The 14038-nt window shown below is 33.8% G+C and overlaps 1 long non-coding RNA gene across 1 annotated transcript in view; it reads right to left on the bottom strand.

Moving 5' to 3' along the window:
• Positions 1-240: 240 nt before the first annotated feature.
• Positions 241-14038, bottom strand: part of LOC141374598 (uncharacterized) — a 90049-nt gene continuing 76251 nt past the window's right edge. Inside the window, exons 3-4 of the long non-coding RNA XR_012381612.1 lie at positions 9623-9683; positions 241-376 (exon numbers count right to left, since the gene is read on the bottom strand). This is a non-coding gene — a long non-coding RNA (uncharacterized lncRNA). The remainder of the gene's footprint in view (positions 377-9622; positions 9684-14038) is intronic.

The following is a 14038-nucleotide window of genomic DNA, read 5'->3' as shown; positions in this document are numbered from 1 at the left end:
GAATCCTGAAGTATGAAAGATAAGAGAGGATGAAGCAAAAGTAGAAAGATATAAAATTATAGCAGTCATTAAGAGTTTGGCTTTTGTGTCAGGAATTAGATTAAACGCTGACTCTACTCTTTAAGTTTGGTCAAATTATTCAACCTCTTAAACATAAATTTATCTGTAAAATGGAAATTTTTTTTTTTTAGAGAAAAGAGAGCACATGTACATGCCAGTGGGTTGGAAGGCATAGAAGGTGAGGGAGAGAGAATCTTAAGCAGGTTCCACGCCCACTGTGGATCCCAACACAGAGCTCGATCTCATGACCCTGAGATCATGACCCGAGCCAAAATCAACAGTCAGATGTTTCACCAACTGAGCCACCTCGGTGCCCCTGTAAAATGGAATTAAAAAAAAATCTTAGATTACATTCTTACATAAGAAAATTCATGCAAAAACCTTAGCATATTTAGCACATACCAAGAGCTTAACTAAACATTGTTAAGAATTCTTTTTACCATTACTTTTAGTACTATTACTATTATTATTTTATATAGTTAGAGTGAAAGATACAGCAAGGTGTGTGAAAGGTGAAGTGAGTAATAGGCATGTTCTAGAACATAGAGCATATTTTATATCATACTGGACATTTAGGAAAGCCAATCTATATTTTGTTCATAGAAAGCTCTTTTTGCTATTACTATAGAGAATAGATTGGATACAAGAATTGCAGTACAAATATTAGTTTGGCTCCTGTTCCAATAGTCCAAGTGACACAGAATGATGGTGTACTATGCAGAAAGTGGGTATTAAGAGAAAGATAATGTTAAGGATTGTAGAGTTATTTAAAGAACAGTGAATTTGGTCAACCATTATGTGTTGGGATTTTTGTGAAGGACACAGAAGAGTTTAAGATGTACCCCAATTTTATGATTTATGATAACATTTCTAGATATTCAGAGTGAACTATTTGGGGCATAGTGAGAATGTATTATTATTATTGTTTTAAAATAATTAACCCCTGTGATCTCTGATAGTCAAAGCAACAACTTGTAGTAACTGAAATAGTCCACAAGGTGGTAGAAATCAATTCTAAAACGTCTATGATCTCTCCCTGTAGAGGGAATTAAAATTTTGGGTGGTAAAAACATGCAGTACTTGCATTGTATTCCAAAGTTTTAAAGAGAAGGATATTGGACTAGTCAACAATTGTTATGTGAAGTTTATTGATCTAAATGGATGGTTGTGTAATAAGGCCAACCTATGTCAAAAGTAAATGCAAGCACTGCTCAAAGTAAAATACTAGTAGCATTCATTGACAGGGAAAAATATACTAAAAGACAGATTTAGTTAAGGAAATGATGAATGGAAGCTTCAAGTTTTGGTCTGGAAAATAAATTTTTAGCTTTGCAAATGGCAGTGTTAGCTGTAAAAAAGATCTCTGCATTTATTTATTTTATTTTATTCAAGATTTTGGTTTATTATTTATTTGAAAGAGAGTGTGTGTGAGATAGCACAAGCAAGGGGAGCTGCAGAGGGAGAGGGAGAAGCAGGCTCCCTGGGATCATGACCTGAGCCAAAGGGAGATGCTTAACTCACTGAACTTGACTTTTATACAATATATGTTTGTCAATTCAAGAAATGAATTTGAGTTTTAGCAATAAAATAAAAAGGCCATGATATACGCTATTTATTGGATTGTCTGTATAGTATTACTGTCAGTCAGGTCAGTGGCAATATTGACATTTTAATAGACAATACATAAGATACAAGAAGCTTAACCTATCTTTTGTTAAAAACCTGAGGTGGAGAGTAAACTTAAAATGTTGGAATTCTCAGTTCCTAAAATAATTCCAAATTTTTCTTTATACTTAAAAATTTCCAAATTTTCTTAAAATTAAATTTCAGATCCACGTGCATCAAAATTATGTCATTGAATAAACAGACTATTGATGCCAGAGAAGGGAATAATTCTTTGCATTGGTACTATTAGTTCAATAGTCTTAGCACCCTATAGAACAATAAAGGATTTTAATTCCCCTTTACTAATTAATACCCAGAAGAGATCTTTGAGTATAACACATTTGTCATGGCATTTCAACCAAGAGAGTTTCAAGAAAGAACAAATTAATACTCTGGATAAATCTGGATTAAGGTGTACTGAAACGGAGAGTTGGGGATGTTGCCTTCTTATGACCAAATAACTAACAAAGCTATTAAATCTGCTTTTAAGTAGGAAAATTATCATTTAAAGGGTAAAATGACTGGACCTTTACTAGTTTTTTTAAGTCAAGGCTCCCATCTGTCTTTTTCATTCTTTTTCTATCCCTCATGGCTAAAATACATTATACCATTTATTCATATGCTTTCAATTATATATGTTTATATTCTTTAATTTATATAAGAAAGAAAACTGGATGTAAAAACATCAAATATTAGCTGATCATCATTCAATGTTGGAAATGATCATTTATATCTGTAGCTTTATTTTTCTGTATTTTCCAAATTTTATGTATTGAAATGTAAATTTTTACATTAAATTGTTAACCCTTCCTACAAAATGTTCAGTTTAAAGAAGAAATTTCATCATATAAAAAAGTTAAATAGAATTTAAAGTTACACTAAGACCTCACTTATGTGTTCTCACTGTCAAATCTGTGGTACCTCAGATTTGACATTCCTGAGAATATAAGTGCAAGATACAATGCTGTGTCTTGCATAGATTTATAGTTATCTTCATAAAAGCCTTTGGTGGCAGCTGTTATTGTTATATTATCACTTTATGGATGGGGAAACTGAGGCCTGAAGAGATATAGTAAAAATACACAGAGAAATAATTATTCGTGCTAGGATTAAATGCAGAAATTCTTATTGGAGACCTTGCCTCCTACTACTACACTAAACTTTACTGTCTAAACAAAATGAAATTGGCTCCATGTAAGTTATCAGTGGTGATCATCACTTTTTTTCTTAATTCAATAAGAGCATCAGTGAGTTCACACTCATATTAAACACTCCTCATCATGAAACAAGCAGATGACCAGGATCTTCCGGTAAGAACTAAATGATTGCTACCTTCAAAGGACATACGTAAATTAGAATTAAGCAAAGACATGTCAACTACATAGGCTTAAATAAAAAAATTTCAATTATCACTTATTTAAAAATAAACTAATTTACACTTAATGATAAAATGTTGGTGACTTATGACTTTGAACTAAATATTAAATATAAGTAAAAATAAGTCATTAAATTATTCATCATGAAAGCAAATAACTACAAATTACCAACACTTTGCTATAGTTTCCTGTGAACAAACGTAGAAAAGAAAATATAAAAGTCTGTAGTGCTATCATTTTCCAAACAACAAAACATACTAATTATTTCTGGGAGACTACTCTTTTCCCTGACAGTGATTCTAACATGTATTTGTCATACAGATTTCATATAAGGGCCATTAAGTAACATAATAAGCAAATGTTCCAGTATTGGCTTTGCAGAGGATAGATGGACAACATTTATGTTTCTCCACATGGAAGGAAGTTTATAATTAAATCTAGATGATCTGACAGCATTTACACAGTGGTCCTAAGTGTTATAATCTAGAAAAATCCAGATGATGTGACAATAAAGAGATAGAGTTTAAATAAGTTGGAAGAATGTTTAACATGTGCTTTCAAGAATTATCTATTTATAATCAGAATTATGATGTATATGTTCCAAAAAGTCAACTTCCCAGACTTAACCCTTTGAACAAGAATTATTATTGAACAAGAGTTTCTCAGTAGGACCCAAATATCTCTCTAAAATATCAAAATTCTTTGAGATTTTTGTGAGTGTGGATTATAGTGAGCTAATAATTTTATCTTCTAACAGTTCATAAAGTGTTAATATTTTATGTTAATTAAATAAAAAGTCATATTCTCAAAGCAAGATATGCAGGCAACATACTTGATATCAAGTTATAAAAATTTAACTTGCCAGAAATATTTTAGCAATTAAGAGAGAAACTCCATTTCATTCTACACAAGGGTGTGTGTATTAGCCATCAAAAAAAAAATAGGTCTAAATCTGCATAAGCACATGGACAGTCATTGAACTGATATTCAAAATTCATGCTAAATATGGAAGAAATGTTGTGATCAGAAAATATGTTAGGACATATTACCAATCAGCTACTACAATCATAAAAGAATATAAGTGAGGCTTTTATAAAGTGTATTGATAGGTCTAAATATCATAACTATTTCTGCATATTTTGTATTAATATCTCCATTTCAAATACTAATAATATTTGAATGTCATGGCTACAAAGATCAAGAAATAATCCTACTTCAACTATGAGAATTAAATTCCTGAAAATGCAATGATAGCAAATGTTTTATTTAAGAAATTGAAACCCTACAGAAAATATAAAACTAAGTGTTTAAACGTTGCCAATAAGTCTGTGAAATCCATTACAAATATGTTATTCTTTCATTAAAAAGAAAAGCCAAGTGTTAACTGATTCTAGGGAAGTGTAGGTCACCCCCAGCTTTTCTCCTTAAACCATTGTAGAAATAATGACACTCTAATGAACTAAATATATACTGCCCCATAGATAACTTTAAAAGTAGTTATGCAAAGCAGTGTGTTTGATTTGGAAACATGACTCTTAAAATTACCAATATAGGACTTTCAGCAATCACTGAGGATGTAGAAAACTAGAAGTAACAACATCCCCATTTGTTCAATAGCACCATCACCAGAAGAAACAACAACAAAGCTGGACGATCAACAAATCCACAAATGTTTTTGATCCCACAAGAAGCTAAGATCATAGGCCAACCAACTAACCCAAAATCTATGGAAAGACAGGAACCTTCAGGAAGATGAAGATCAAGCGCTTATGTCCACGACACAGACACCAGTGGACACCAGTAAGAATTCAGCTAAAATTCAGTCCTTTAGGTGGAGTATGAACTAGTAACAGAATATAGAACTCCTGGGAAGAAGGGTGCAGACACAAGGGAGTCCACACCCACTTATAGGCTAGGAAAAGTATCGATGAGAGTACTGAGAAAGCATTCCTTGTGGTATAGACCTAGAAGAGGTGACCAGCAGCCATCCAGGGCACTCCTCCACTTCCCTACCTCCATCTGAGCTGCCATCCCCCTCCCTGCACACAGAAAAAAAGTGCTGCCTAAAATTCAGCTTTAGTCAGAAGGAGAAAGCCCCTGTCCAACTGTTACCCTTCCCCACCACTAAGTCAGTAAGCACTGAGTAACAGGTGACAGCCCTCCACTTCTGGGAGAAAGGCAAAGAACATGGAGAAAGACCCTCACTGAGGAACAGCACCAAGGAAAGACCTAAAGCTGAGAATGGAGCAGACATTGAGGAAGTGTGAGGAAGAGACACACTTCCAACAAACCACTCTAAGCTTGGAGTACCACTAGAGAAATTTAAAACCTAGGGTGCACTGACATATCCAAACCCAGATCAGCCTTGACTAGATTAACAGAACACCTCCTCTGACACACACACACACACACACACACACACACACACACCTGGCGATAATTAATGTTAGCTGGAGTTAGATTTTTCTGGTAATCAGAAACTAGACAGAAGTTAAGTCTTTTGAACTTGATTTTTTTAGTATGAGAAGATCATAGTTGAGGAGTAGGGAAGTTGCTATGTTTTTGACAATAAAAAAAGCAAGTGATAAATTTTTCTTAACGAATATTTAATTTTTGTGTGAACTACAAACTGAACAAGAAGCCAGGTTACTAATGCTGGTGCCATTTTCTTGTTATTTCCTTAAAAATCTTAAAATGATTATTACATAAAATAGTGTCAATTTGTTGACTACTTTAAACATTGATATAAAAAGTAAAATAAATTTCAGTGAAAAAGGGAATATTTATATATGCAGGTCACTATTCGGTTTATTGGATAACAGTACTTATAACAGAGATTACTCATTTGTGCTGGCTTGACTAATGTTCCAGATACATGAGCAATCTTCTTAGGGTTTACTAGTTTTTTGCGGTCTCCTTATATACACTATCTGAGAGACAAAATGTATGTATAACAGTCTTCTAGCACCCTGGAGAATTGAGAAGTGTATCAAGAATATGTATAAAATAGAAAAAAAGTTTTAATTTAGACTAGTTTAATTATTAGAGCCCAATTCAAACCCTTCTGTTTTACCATAAAATTAATATTTATTGTCTTCCCTTGTGACCCACTTCCTACCTTGAGGAACTCATAGAGTAGTGAGAAACACATGCGCACACACACACACACCTATTTTCATCATCATACCATGTGGTAAAGCACTGAGGGAGAAATGTACAGAGCATTCTGAAAGTATAAAAATTATGACAGCTAATCCAGTTCTAGGTTGAGGGAAAAATAGGATAAAGGTAGCTTATTTGAGAAGACTTCCTAAATGCCTGATATGAGTTAAATCCTGAAAAGTATATTCAGGACAAAAAAAAAAAATTACTCAATTCTTACTCTTCTCAAGTTGATCTAATACAAAAGAAGATGTGATTCACATGTGATTTCTTTCTTTTATTTTTTTTTAAGAGAGGGAGGGGTGGGGGAGATGCAGAGAGAGAGAGAGAGAGTCTTAAGCAGGCTTCCATACACAGCCTGTACCCTGAAGTGGGGCTCGATCTCACAACCCTGAGATCTCAACCTGAGCTGAAATCAAGATTTGGAAGCTTACCCAATGGAGTCACCCAGGCGCCCCTCACATGTGATTTCTTAAGGGTGGTCCATAAAAACAAAAAAAGAATGCCCTTGCTTCTCACTTGATTTATAAACTTAGATTACAGACTGGGATGGACACTAAACTGTAACTTGGGCATTAAAATAATTAAAATGAAACAAAATGTACCAAATTTTGTCACACTTAGTAAAGTGTGTCTTGTGAAACTTTTTATACAGTTAAGTGTGTATGCATGTATGTGTTTGTGTGTATGTACTCTGGGTCCATAATGCATTTCTTACTAAGTTTTGTTTTCAAAAGTGTGAAAACCAGAGTCCCAGTCTACCTTTGCTTTAAGCTTTGACATTGGACCAAATCTTGTTTTCTCCACTAGAAGCTATTCTTTAAATCAGATATTTTAGACTTGGTAGGAGAGTGGTAAAATTAGAGATGAGGAATTCGGGGCCATCCAACTTTATGGTCAACATTGGTCTGAGGTTAATTATTAGGGTTACCAAGATTTTTTAAAAAATTCCCCAGATTCCAAAGTAGGTTATTAGAAATCATCAGCCAGTAATAAAGCAATGTCTTGCCTATTTTACTACTTCTCTCTCTCTCATATATAAAAATAGGGTACTTCCCAAGCAGAAAAGTAGCTGAAAGGAGGCCAATATGTGGTGTTTCTATATCTGCTGTCTGTTTATGTTTTCATACTGTAATGACTGAATGGGCCAAACTGAGGTCATTAAGGAACAGATCTTTTGTATTCTTTGATCAAGGAATTTCTTAAAACTTTTCCTCTATATAAGATCATGTTCACACATCATATTTACATTTGTTTTCCCCCAGAATAAAATATCATTTGGTATCACCAGTATAGAAAATAAAAGCAAAAAGATAAATGAGCCACCCAAGGGCTCACTGATACTTGTATTTTTAAGCTAATTATTTATTTAAGATGGTTATGCTTGTTATTAATATGCCTGTTAATAAATAAAGGTGTTCATGATACCATATGAAATTACATTTTTTACCAGTTTTCATTTGTACATAAAGGGAGAACAATGAAGTCTACTGTTCTTTATGTTTGCATTTAATCAGAAAAATAAGTACTTAATTTACTTTAACACTCAAATTGCTGTAAGATACATATAATATTAGTTGTTTTTGATGTGGATTTTAGTTTGTGATTTCTATATTTTTCTTTTTTAAGATTTTATTTATTTATTTGTCAGAGAGAGAGCACAAGCAGGGGGAGCAGCAGAGGGAGAGGGAGAGGCAGGCTCCCCACTGAGCAGGGAGCCTGACATGGGACTTGATCCCAGGACCCTGAGATCATGACCTGAGCTGAAGGCAGACGCTTAATTGACTGAGCCACCCAGACACCCTTGTATTTTTCTATTTGTTATTAATAAAATATACTCCTTCTCAACTTTGGTAACTTCATTGCATGATTTAGAATTTACATTTGGGATAACAGTGCCAGTAGGCCATGCTGTCAATTAATATAGACCTGAAAATTAAGTGTATTTTTGAAACTGAAATTGAGCTCAGAGAGTTGTTTTTCATGTATGCATTATTGTATTTCTAATAAGACATGTTTTTATTGAATGATTATATATATAACCTACATAAATGGTATAGAAAATGAAATACCAATTTAAACAAGATTTTTGGCAAATGTACAAATCCTAGGAATTTTGACTTGCTTCTCATTATCTAACTTTAATTTTTTACTCCCACTACAAGTTTTTATTTAGCTTAATCAGTTTGCAGGCACACAAGTTTTATATTTAGGAGTTATTTTGTTTCTCATGCTCAGGCATTCTGAGAGTTTTAATCTGCTAGACCTGCTTCCCAGCTGCCAGACTATATTAGAATCTAAGGCTCTTGGTTATTTACTAATGTCCTTATACTTCTATGTAAATTTAGGATTAACTCTCTTGTTTCTCCAGCTCTGCTCTATTATAATTACTGAAACATTCATTTATAACCATGGCTCTTATAATGTCTAAGAATCACACAAAAATCACAAATTTCTTGTAAACAGAGATTCTGCTGTAAGGAGTCAGATATTAGAGTCATAAATATGCATTTCAAAAATCTTCCAAGTCCTTTGATGCAGAAGGCCTTGGGCTACTCTTTGAGAAACATTACAAAATCTCTTGCCCCCAAACAACACAGTGTAGACCACTGCAACCAGACTCAGGAGCTGGTTCACAGTTCAGACCAGATCTCCTTGCTTGTTGCTTCTGGACCCAGCCTCCTTGCAAATCCCAGGATTCTTTACCTGAGCCCTAGATGTGCCTCCTTAACTAAGACTAGATGAGTTAGGATAAAATGGAGCTTTTTCCACTCTGTTCTGCTTTCCAAAATGCAGTAAAAACTAACAAAATAAGTTATCTAAATAACTAAGATAATCTTCCCATAATATACTTTTACCACCCTCTCTTTTTACTCAACATTTATTGAAACAAGATAGGTGCTAGGAAGAAGAAATACACCTCTACCTGGCCTCTCTGATACGTCTCCCAGATCCTTTTTTTTTTTTTTTTAATAATGCTTTAGGTGATGAAGGAGGGATTCCCTAGACACTTTTCAGCCATACAAGTCAATTTCACACATAGAATACTGTTTACTTCCTTCTGTTTCTCCAAGTAAGCACTTGCACTCTCAACCTAACTGAAGTTGAAAGCAGTTACTTTTTAAATGGAAGAAACTGCTTTTGGACAATTTCAAATATTCTCCATATAACTTTTAAACAATTATGCATAATTGTGTACTTTCCCACACAAACCTAATATTATAGCCATGTATTTTATATTCACCAAGTGTGTAAATATGCATGGCACAATTGTAAATACACTGATATTACTGAAAATCAATTTTAAGACTTAAAACAGAAAGTTACAGTGGAAAGGCATGAAGATTTATGCTGGATACCTGTCTTTTCAGTTTCTTTCAATTAAGCTGGCTTCATCATTTTGGATCCTTTTTCTTCAAACTGAAATAGAGTGTAGTTGGAAGTAAAAAATCACTGTTAATAAAAATTTCATATTTGTTTCAATGTTTGTTTTTATTTTTTCAGATTCTGCATTTGTTTTTACTTGTTAAGAAAGATAGCATAATTAAGATCAGTGAGAAAATCAATCTATATTACTTCGTTTCACTTAGTGCTGTGGGGTGGGGATAAGGATCAGAATCCCAAAGTTTTTGCCCGATCTTATGTATGCTGAACAATCAGAACCAGAGTAGATAAATATCTGTTTGCTAGAGTATATTAATTAATCATTAGCTATGCAAAGGGTGTTAGTGAGCCAAGAATAAGACAGACACATTTTCTTTATCAGAACATGAGGGGCGCCTGGGTGGCTCAGTCGGTTAAGCGTCCACCTTTGACTCAGGTCATGAACTCAGGGTCCTGGGACTGAGCCCCGCATCAGGCTCCTTGCTGAGCTGCTCCCCCTGCTTGTGTGCTCTCTCTTTCTGGCAAATAAATAAATGAAATTTAAAAGAAAAAAGAAAGAAAGAAAGAAAGAAAGAAAGAAAGAAAGAAAGAAAGAAAAATGAGAAATTGAGTTCCCAAAGGTATTATCTTAAGGAAGAGAAGATACGTGAGAGAGGAAAAGCCAAAAAGGAAAAAGTAAGATCAAGCTACCAGGACAACATGGAATAGAGACATTAACAGTGAAAGGAGCGGGAATAACCAAAGGACTTTCAAAAACAAGGTTGCCCAATATTCTAAGTTTCTGCTGTATAATATCATGTTATGTCTATGGTCGTCAAGGTTTCAATAAGTCAGGCAAATACAACAAGCCTATATTTCTTCCTCAGAATTATTGCAGAACACAGAGAAGTATCCAATGTAAGATGTGAGGTATAGTAATATGAACATTTAGTAAATGTTAGTAATTTGAAGGGCAGTAACTAGGATACATACAAGCTTTCTGAAAATTCTTTCAGATATTGAGGTAGAGAGGCTCTGGAGTTTCCCATATGTTACACAAATTTAGACCATTTTCACTTCAATAAAATTGAAAACATAAACTGAGGAACTGGGGAATTTCCAGGCAACTATTGGTGTTGTGGATTTAATAATATTCACTTCCTATTTTTCAGGGCTTGAGTGCAGCTTAAATAATATATTGTGTATGAATCCATGTTGTACTTTATAAGATCATGATCATACACAAGTGTATTCATAAAGCCATTGAAAAAGCAGGAGTTATTTTAGTTATTTTAGTTATTTTAGAATGCAGAAAAAAAATCATGGTAAATACATTTTAATCACAAAACATATTTTAATCAATTAAATTTAAAATTTAGTGTCATATTTTCTTATTTTGTGATGTTAAAAATTTTCTACATTAACATCAATCTGTTGTTGCTGCAATATTGATTGAATGTATGTTAGATTAGATGGACAGGTTATGTACCATGACTTGAAGTACAACTCTTGACAGGTCCGTCATCTTAAAAAATAGATATTAATAGTTTTTGAATGAACCAAAATAGGTTTCAAACTCCTAGCATATTACTTTGTTAATGCAAACTTTTAGATTAAGTCATCTACCAATGGTACCACAATAAAAAATTTCTTCAAAAATTATAATAAACTTTCAGAAGAGAATGTTGAAAATCACAAGAGTTAAAGTCATAGGAGAAAAATTCTTAAGTAAATACTTTGGGTTCTTAGTACTTTATTTGAGAACAAAAATAGAAGTGAAATTTATGTAAAGGAAAAATATCTAACAAGCACGATTAAGCAAGTTGTAGCTTATATATTTATTAGAACTACAAATAGTAATTTTAAAAAATTTAAAGACTCAAATTGCTGTAAAGTTGATATAAATTAGTTCAAAATGGACCTGAACTAAAAATTAAAGTTATAGAAATACATAGTGAAGAGAAAATTAAAACTTAGTTTACATTCACACGTTCAAACATTTTATGTTACTTCTTGGTATGCTATGAATCTCACAATAACTTTGTTGGTTTATTCTTTCAAATTGTAATTAATTTCCCCATTATGTATACATACAGACAGATAGATAGATTCATGCATAGAAACATACTCATAACTTAAAAATGAAGATTTTTAACCTCCCCATCTTGTCACCTCAGATTAATGAGCAATAATAACTCTAATGTGGGTATGGCATCATTGTCAAGATTGACAAGAAAAAGCTTATAATGGGGCTAGAAATGTTGAAAAAATTGTTTTTCTACCTTACCTTAAAGCACGTTTTAAATGTTTGACAATTATTTGAAAGAAAAATTACTCTTTATTAAAAGTATATCCCACAAGTAAAGGATGAGATTAAATATCAAACTCTTTCACAGATCTTTCTAATAAAGAGTCTCAAACCCTAAGATTAAAGGATATAGAGAAAAGAATCACAGTACTTAAAGCAAACAGGCTATGTGGGAGAAACCAACAAGAAGCTCCATTCAATCGTCTATTCTTACATAAAGATGCTTCTGGGGCGCCTGGGTGGCTCAGTTGGTTAAGCGACTGCCTTCGGCTCAGGTCATGATCCTGGAGTCCCGGGATCGAGTCCCACATTGGGCTCCCTGCTCGGCGGGGAGTCTGCTTCTCCCTCTGACCCTCTTCCCTCTTGTGCTCTCTAACTCTCATTCTATCTCTCTCAAATAAATAAATAAAATCTTTAAAAAAAAAAAAGATGCTTCTGATCCAGCTCTAATAAGCACTTCTCCTGGTTCCCAAGGCACTTATGAGAGGCAGGAAAGTGCAGTGACTGAATGTGGCCTCTGGTGTGAGCTATCTTGGCCTCAACTCCTGATTCTAGCCCCATGGATTATGCAAGATACTGAATTGTTATGTGCTTGATATAGTGTCTAAAATCAGATACTGAGTTAAATTTTAGTATCCATGTATTTAGAACTAGACTATGAAATTTGTAAATATGTATGTTTTATTCATTTTTACATCTTTTGCTTTTAGCACAATGAATATTTTTATTGATGGGCAAAAATGAAAGTAGAGACAAAAAGAGGTGGAGAGTGGGAGAGAACAGCCAAGCTAAGTTTATTTTTATTATAAAGATTTTCCCTCTGGGTGCTGAAGGGTTGGCATAAAAATTGGGTTGGGAGATGATTCTGGGTAGTTTAGCATGAAAATGAACCTATGGACATTAAGACATTGGAATCCATGTCTTCAGTTAGGTTTCACATATTGACTTCCAGGGTCTTTAACTATGACTAGAACACACACTTTGATTTAGAGCTTGTAGTTAAAAAGAATAAATACATAAAACCAACACAATGAATCATGGAACACTACATCAAAAACTAATGCTGTACTGTATGGCGGCTAACATAACATAATAAAATAAAATAAAATTTTAAAAAACCAAAATTATCTTTAGAGACAAAACTGACTTCAAAGTTTTAGACTTGAGAGAAAACAAGATATGGTGCATTAGAGTTTCCATAGAAAAAAAAAAGCAAATTTCCCCAAAAGCAGGTTTATTTTCTTTCTTCTAGAGAGAGAGAGAGAGAGAGAGCGAGTGAGCACATGGGGGGGGTGGTGGTTGAGGAGGGCAAAGGGAGAGGGAAATAGAGAGAAGCTTAAGCAAGCTCCATGCCCAGAATGGGACGCATGCGAGGCTCGATGTGGGGCTCAGTCTCATGAACCTGATCATGACCTTAGCTGAAATCAAGAGTCAGACACTTTACTGACTGAGCCACCCAGACACCCCCTGAAAAGCCGTTCTTAAAAAGACGGCACATGTGAACAAGTTTGGATTTTTTCATTTAAAAAAAAACTTTCAAAAATTTTATTGGAATTATGGGAAAGAGTCTAGAGTTCTGGAAATGTGACAGAGTGGACTATATGGGATGTACTTTCAGGATGGAAAATAGTTAAGTTCAGTCCAAAGGGACAGATCTCCTACAAAAAGAAAAAGCGTGACCTATTCAAATTGTATAGTGCTGTTTGAAAAAGTTGAAGGAATTTGAAGTTAACACGGAAGGTTATAGATCACTTGAATATCAATAAATGCATGTTTATTTCTTTTCTTTGTTTTTTCCTTCCTTTTCCATTCATCAATTTATTCACTCAACAGGGAACGTGAATTAAGGGTTTATACAAGGTAGTAGGCCCAGGAGAAATAGAAATTGGGAAAAATAGGTCTTCAAAGAACACAGTTTAGTAAAGTAGGGAAAATAATTATAATGAATTGTATAACTATAAACAGTAGTAATGCAAAAGATGGATGGAATAATTGATTCATTCAAGGATAAGACAAGGAATTAGACAGTAAAGGCCAAATAGAGGGATTCTTAAAACCTATAGACCTTTCCTATATGAGAGGGAAGATGGAATTTCACAACTAG

The sequence above is a fragment of the Callorhinus ursinus genome, unplaced genomic scaffold (genome assembly GCF_003265705.2).
Source record: "Callorhinus ursinus isolate GAN/ISIS: 27379988/994484 unplaced genomic scaffold, GSC_fseal_2.0 scaffold19, whole genome shotgun sequence".
Lineage (NCBI taxonomy): Eukaryota > Metazoa > Chordata > Mammalia > Carnivora > Otariidae > Callorhinus > Callorhinus ursinus.
This window is presented reverse-complemented; position numbering and strand designations above follow the sequence as displayed.